This window comes from Aptenodytes forsteri, unplaced genomic scaffold (assembly GCF_000699145.1).
Source record: "Aptenodytes forsteri isolate BGI_AS27 unplaced genomic scaffold, ASM69914v1 Scaffold1381, whole genome shotgun sequence".
Taxonomy (NCBI): domain Eukaryota; kingdom Metazoa; phylum Chordata; class Aves; order Sphenisciformes; family Spheniscidae; genus Aptenodytes; species Aptenodytes forsteri.
Window position 1 is genome coordinate 25536 of NW_008795602.1, and position 7839 is coordinate 33374.

Below are 7839 nucleotides of genomic sequence, written 5' to 3' on the forward strand. Positions count from 1 at the left end.
TCTGAAAAAGAAAGAAGGGGGGGGAAAAAAAAAAAAAAAGAAATAAGAAAATTGCCACTGTACTAGCCAAGGCATACCTTGAGTCTCACAGCTTGTCAGAGCCGTTTTGCTCGTGCTTTTTAAGAGTAAAATTTGTCTTTTGTTTAAAGGCGTGGTGAAACAACTAGCCAGAAAAAAAGCAACATTAAATATAAAGCAACAAGATCCCTACAGACTTGGTACAGTTTCAACAGGCTGAATTCAAAGCTACGGTAAGACACTGTCACTTAAGCATGCAAGCAGTAGAACCAGGGAGGTTTAGAACCCATCATAAAAAGACACATTTACACAAATGCCAGCATTTACGGACGTAAGAGCCATCAGACAACGTGGACCGAGAGCGTGGTTCCTACACTCGGTGACAACACTCATGACGGCGCGAACTCTTATATCTCTCTCGTGCGTTAATGCAACCAGCATCCCAGGGAAGGCAAAATTCACGTTGCTGCCAGCGCCCGAAAGCACGCGAATTTTAAACGCTTTCTCTGCTTATTTCAACAGAGCACGAAACACAAGCCTCCCCCACCCAGGCGGTGCAGGGGCAGCTCCGCGGGGCATTACATACGCGCGCGAAAGCAGGCAGGCACCGCATCAAGTGCAGTGCGCCGGCGCTCCTGATTTAAGGAGCCAGCGAAAGCAGGGGCGGCAGGCACCGCATCAAGTGCGATGACAGGTTAAACAAAGAACAACAGGATACACAAGGTAAGGAAACAATAGAGACCTCTTGGCCACGGCAAACCCGCCTAACCCCAAGGAAGGATCCGGCCCCCGTGACAAAACCTCAAAGCCGTCTTCACAATGGAGCAGGGAAACACACAAAAATTGCCGTTTCAATATGTAAAACGCGGGTAACTGAAGACGCAAAATATTTCAGCAAACATCAGGAGACCTGGTGCATTTTAGCAAAACCCACACGCTCGTGAAAATGAAATGACAGCATCGAGAAACACGCATCTAATCTGCTCCAGAAATAATTAGAAGTTCAACTCCCGTCCACCCCGACGATCAGGATTATTTTTTAGGGATACGCTTTACAAGTCTGAGGAATGCAGCAACGCTCCTGCAACACACGAACCGGCGAGACTGCCCCAGGGTTCATCCACAGGGTCCTAATGAGCCTATTTTGATTTAAAAATAGACATTTCCTACCATTAGAATCTTCCTTCACTAGCTACACGGGAGTTCAAAACTTATTTCTAACCAGTGACCCTAGCAATCTAAATCTGAGACAAAGTCAACGCTCGCTGTCAGCGCAAAAAAGACTGTGCAAAAGAATTTTTTACCTGCAAACAGAGTCCCAAACCGAGAGGTGGTTACAAACTCCTGCCCCGCCGCCTTCCGCTCTCCGAATTAAACGCCTTCGTTCGTTTTGATGCCTCGAGGCACTAAATAACACCTCGTAAAAATTGTGGCATTTGAAACTCCGCTCAAAAATACAGAAGCTGGAGAATTTAGCAAAGGATTAGGCTGCCGTATCGGGACGTGAGCGGCCCCTGAGCTCGACGCCTGGAAACTGCCGGCAGGTCGAGCTCTGCCGGCTGTGCTAGCGTGCCCGATGTGCTTTGGTTTGCACAATTACACCCAAGTTTCACTTCCCTGCCTGACTGATTTGTGTCCACGACCAGGAAACGCACTGCAGGCAGCGCAGCCATCCAGCTGCCGGGAACCTCCGGTACCTCCTGTGATTTTAAGATAACGTCAGGTTGCGGAGAAGGAAAGTGCTCACGCACTGACCTATGATACCAGAGCTAAATGCCTTCAGTGCATATTGCCCAGAGTTTTAAAAACAAACAAACAAAAAAAGGACAAACCCACAACTGTGCTTTACAGTCGTCTTTATAATTTCATTTTTTAAATAAAGACGAGCACGCTTTAATCCAGAGGGAGCGCGGAAATACACAGGTACTGACAAAAAGCGTGTAACGTCACGCTTGAGAGTACTCTACGTGAACTCCCTCAAGTCGTCTCAAACTTAATTCATGAAACAAAGGAACGCTTAAAAACTGCCTCTGTGTGTACATCCCCGAAAAGCAAATAACTGCAAGAACACTTCATTCAGACAAAGTCTAGAAACAAGCTGTAAAAAATAAAAGTTGCCAGTAAAGAAGTTATCAGGAAATCCCCCCAAAAAAACCAACCCACTACACCTTATCACCCAAGAAACAGACTTTTACCCACTTCAAAGGAGAAAAAGAAACAGTAATTAAGTCTTGGGGGGGAAACAAACAACATACAACAGGTTCTGAATTACTCTTTGGCAAGCTAAATTCTAAGCACAAAAGTAATAAAGTAACAGACTGGAAACAAAACCCCACTGATGTATCTGACGAGTATAAAACGGCAAATCTTTACTCCTTGATGACGCAATTAATATTTCATCCGATACACCCCGCGGTAAGAATCTAGAGCCAGACGGTCAAAAGCAGCTCCGGCTCATGTCGGAATCGGGGTTCGGGCTGCTGCGTGACCTGCCTTTAACTCGGCGTCTCTCCCGGCAGATGGGCTGGAAATTTCAACATGGCTATTAGCCGGGAACCTTAAACAGATCGGCGCGAGAGGGCTGTAAAACACACAAGCGTTTTTAAAACCCAAGTGGAAATTTCAAGACTGGTAAAATAGCAAAGGTTAATGCAAGTTCAAATACTCGTTATAGGTGGAGAGCTCCTTCAGATAAGGGCAATATAAGGCTCTTATAGCGCACTGTACATGTCTATAGAAACAGTAAAGCATCAATACAAAAACGTCAAGAAATCTACCTGCAGGATTAAAGTAAAATGTTGTGGTTATAACAGAATTGACGGGGGAGCAATATAACCCGCAGAAACCCAACGCCCTCCTGCTACGGACAGAGCAACCAAACTCCTCCCAGAGCTGCCAGCGTTCAGCTGACGACGTAAAACTTTTCCAAATCACACTGGAAACGCACGTTATTGTTAAATGCTCAAATATCAGCATATTCCATCTAATTTAGAAAGAAGGGAAACATTCGAAATTTTACAGATGGCAAGTCAGAAAAGAAACAACTTCTAAATCCCCCACCGCGGCGTTAGCTTGCCGTGCTATTCTTGCTCCGTCTAGACGGATTATTTCAGTAAACTCGGAACTCGATAGCTCCCTATTTGAAGGAAAAGAAGATAAACAGGGAGAAATTTGTCTGGATTTTTTTATTAGTCTATGGAAGATGCTTTCGCTGAGAAATCTGGAGTTCTGAAGAATAAATAAGTCTGCTTCTCGGGAGGGTTTTTACCAGGGTTGTTTTGGGATCTCGGGCAGGCGGCACGGTGGGCCGTCCCCAGCCCCCGCCTCACGCCCGGCTGGAGCATAAGTCACGCTGTACAGTGGCATCTGGCTAATTGGCTTTCGAGTTAAGTAGTCCCTTACCAAGCCATTTTAATCTTGTCGATCGAGCACGTAAGAGTCGTCTCTGTGAGTACACACAACAGCATTTCAGGAGAATAAATCGTCCTGCAGTAATTTATAATCATCCTCAAATAAAAATCCATTTTCCAAGACTCCAGCGCCTCAGAGGACCGGGGTGTTTACCTACAGCACTGCACCCCCCCGTAACGCACTCACGCAAGAAGGGAATTAACTCAATTTTATAGCGTGTCCTGAAAAAAAAAAAAAAGGCAACAATTACACTAGAAATTCGGGAACTTATTCTACCTGCCAGGGAACAAAACTTGGAGGAGCAGGTTTAGTACACCCACTGCGCACAGGAACACACCGACACCCCGACGTTCCTACTGCCTTCGCCAGGCGCTGCCAGCCCCGGCTCACGGCACAAGCACAGCCTGGGTTTTTTTTTCCCGGACCGCCACTGAATCCCTGGGGAATTTATGCAGCGCTGAAACCCTGAGGCTTGGGGGGGTTTGGGGCAAATACCTGTTAAGTTACAGCAGACCAAAATAAGCCTGTTCATCTCTCACGTTCAACAGATGCCTCGGTTGTTTCTGTTCGAAGAAGTAACTTTTTTTTGCCCTGAAACAGACCACGAAACACATCAGGCCAACGTTTTAATCAAAGCCAGCAGCTTTATTACCCCGCATCTGAAAGGAAGGAAGCGCACCGTTCAGCAGCGAGCTCAGCACGAGCCCGACTGTAACTTGGGTTTTTTCTTCCCCCCCCCCCCAAATCGAGACAATCGGTTTTCAGAAGCTCCTTCCACCAAACAATGGCTCGGTCAGAGCACGCGGGGAAGGAGGAGCGCAGGCTCCTTCGCCTCTCCGAGCACAGGTCTGGGAAGGTCTAACGCCAGCGCCCACAGCCAAATCCCTGCCTGCACAAAGCAGCTGCTTCTTCTGTCCTGGACAAGTCCTTTCACGGTACTGGAGGAAGGATCGTAACATTGTACAATACAAAGAACCATTTTAGGATTTAAAAAAAATAGTTTCTTAATATCACTCTTGGGGTTTGGGGGTTTTTTTTTCAGTATTTCCTCAGGAATGAACTGAACATTTAACCTCAGAGATAATTAGCTGTCTATATTCTGTTTAAATCCACACATTTATTGTTCTTTCACCAAATGCATTATGCAGAGCACGACTGGGCATTAGCTATTCTCAAACATCTACCTCTTACAGGCTGTGTATCGTTTTGCAGCACAAAGCAGCAAAACTATGGATTTCAGATGACAAAACGTTCCCCGTATCTATTCCGATGATGCCACAAAACCCCACCCGGAGCGTTTACAAATACTTAAACAAGATAGAAGAGCAGACTACCGGGTTTTGTGTTCTTCAGGAGGGGGCTGCGGTGCAGGATTCCTGGTGGCACGCTGCCTTCCGTACTCACTTGCCGGATAAAGGGGTACTGGGAGCTGCTGGTGGGATTTCTGACGCTTTACACAGCGGTGCGAGCGGAGCAGTTCGGCAGAAGTGAAATGCTCTTGACTTGGACACCAAATTTCGCTTTCCTGAGGCAAAGATCTCTTTGCACTTTGTCTTCTGGTCCTCTCCCCATCCAGTCAAAGCTTTCTGTATCCCTTCCTAACCAGCCTGCCCGGGAGGGGACAGCTGCAATGGAAACTCGCACATGTATGTTTGTCCTGTGTCATTTTGCATGCATCGCTACTATTTTTAGATTGTATTTGCCAGCGTTGTGATCTGGAAGAGTCTCGGTGACTTGCCAAGAATTGTTTCATAGTTAAGAGGATAAACACGTGTCTTTTAGATTAAATTTTATTTTTTATCAAAGTGTCTAAAAATCAGAAGCTTTTGAAAAGGAAGGAAGGAAAAAATGATGGCAAACACAGCAGAAGATGCCACCTTTCACTGCCCCGCTTTAAGTGGTGAAAACATCCTTCATCTCCCCCAATTTAAATGGGGGTGAAGGGGATTACTGTAGTCCTGCTAGAAACCTCCCCCTCTCCCTCAGCCTTTTCCTTGATTATAGCTAATCTCCAGGTCTGAGATCCCAAGACAGAGCTTGAAAATATCATTAAAAATAAGGCCCGTATTTTAATTGCCAGCTCTATTATTTTTAAAAAATGCAGTACCTATAGATCCTCTTCAGATTGCAAGTCACCTTTAGAGCTCCTTTGTCCTGAATCCAACAAGAACCTTCTGCTTCGGGGTTGCATGGCTCAGAAAAATCATAAAATATTTAAACGCCCCTTGAAGAGTAAGCTACAGTTAAAAAAAAAAAAAAAAAAAAAAAAAAAAAAAAAAAAAAAAAAAAAAAAAAAAAAAAAAAAAAAAAAAAAAAAAAAAAAAAAAAAAAAAAAAAAAAAAAAAAAAAAAAAAAAAAAAAAAAAAAAAAAAAAAAAAAAAAAAAAAAAAAAAAAAAAAAAAAAAAAAAAAAAAAAAAAAAAAAAAAAAAAAAAAAAAAAAAAAAAAAAAAAAAAAAAAAAAAAAAAAAAAAAAAAAAAAAAAAAAAAAAAAAAAAAAAAAAAAAAAAAAAAAAAAAAAAAAAAAAAAAAAAAAAAAAAAAAAAAAAAAAAAAAAAAACCAAAACCCTTATGCATTAGACAATTCCTGCCAGAGGAGTTTAGTCTGGCAAATCTGCAACGACGGTAACCTCAGCAGACATAGCTACGGCCACGTATACGTGACATACAGCACAACAGCTGCGGAAGCCGCACACAACTTTCACGCAGATCGAGCCCGAGAGTTAAGACGGGCCGCGCGCGCTTTGCTGGCCCAGCGCACACGCACTACATCATTAACGGAGTATTGCAATAAAGGAAATAAACACCGAGGCCCCAAGCACCGAGTGCGCAGAGCAACGCCGTGGGAGAGCGATACGGACCCGAGTGACACTTCAGCAGGACCCCAGCGGGGACGTCCCACGCTCCCCGACCGTCGGAAGGCCTAGCTGGCGGTGCGGAGGGAGAAGCCGTCAGACCCACACTTCTTCCCCCCCCCGCCACCATTCGGGAGGCAGCGTCGATACCGACCGCAGGCGCTTCTGGGGAGATTCTGCCTTTACTCCTCAACCCGAGCACGGGCAAGGCCGCGCTCCCACACTCCGTCTCCCCGGGGCAGGTTACGAGGGAAGCCAGAAGCTCGGTGCCAGCTACAGCCATGAGGAGTTAAGGAGCTCTCGCACCAAACACAGACGCCCGCTGCCCTTTCTGCTCTACCGGACCTCCTCCAGGTCCCAAAATCTCCCGGATCCGCGCCTACACTCCAGCCGGACTGCATAACGGGGCACCCCCCAGCTTGTGTGAGCGAGCCCTGCTTAGAAAGCACAAAGTCCCAGAGCCAAACGGTACGGCAAAACGCTCCGCACCCTCCACCTGTAACTTTCGAGGCAGAAGGCCTCAAGACCTACAACAGCTCCGAAGAAAGACGTGGCAGCCAGAGCTTTCCAATGGAAGCATCCAGCGGGAAAGGCAGCCCAAAGCTAGTGAAAAGTAGTCATTATAAATAGCTCAAAATCATGAAAATAGCTACCAGGCTCTGGTGGGACACTGGAGCAGATCCCACAGGTAGTCAGCGGGGGATTTTCTGTCGATTGTTCCAAGTTTACCTCCCATCAGGTAACAAAGGCTCCGCAAAGAAGCTTTTGTTGAGCATCTCAAGCTCCTCTGATGGCCCAATGATGGCAAGCTGCTTCGCAAGAGAACTGATGGGACCATCACCCCTCCGCAGAGGACCACTATACCCAGGGAAGATGATTACACCAGGGGAAACATTAAGGCATCCTCAGAAAGAAATCCCACATCCCTCACAGGATTTTCTCCCCTCTCCAAACGAAACAAAATCCTATTCTTCGCCTTCCTTCCTATGGAACCGCGGTGCAGGGCTCGTCTCGGCGGGGAAGGAGGCCTCACAACTTCTCTGCAACAGCTCCCTCTGCGGATACACTAACGCCTCTTTCTGCTCACTCAGGAAGCTGATCATCAAGCACAAAACAAGAACAGCACCGATGAGCACCCACGGGGGAAAAGAGTGGGGACCAGGCACTTCTAACTTACTGCTGGCTTGCTTTCTCGTGGAGAAAATCCTGAGTAAGGCGGGGGGGGGGCGGAGAAGTGGAGCTTCAGGTGTGCTAAAGACCACAGCCTTGTGGAGGCACGGGGGGGGGAAACAACATTTCCCTCTTTGCAACTCATCCTGCTTTTCACCACCCTCATTAGTTAATTATTTGTGCTACGGTAACAACTAAAGGCCACAGAGCAAGATCTCCAAGCACACCGGGAGAGGATTCCCACCCCTGGGATTTACAAGCCGGGTCGGTACAGGAGGAGCAGCACGGCGGAGGCAGGGGTGAAGGACAGCGGGTGGAAGCGATGGGCGAGACGGGCTGTGTACGTGTACCGGCTGCGGCATAAATAATGTATTAACGCTCCTGACC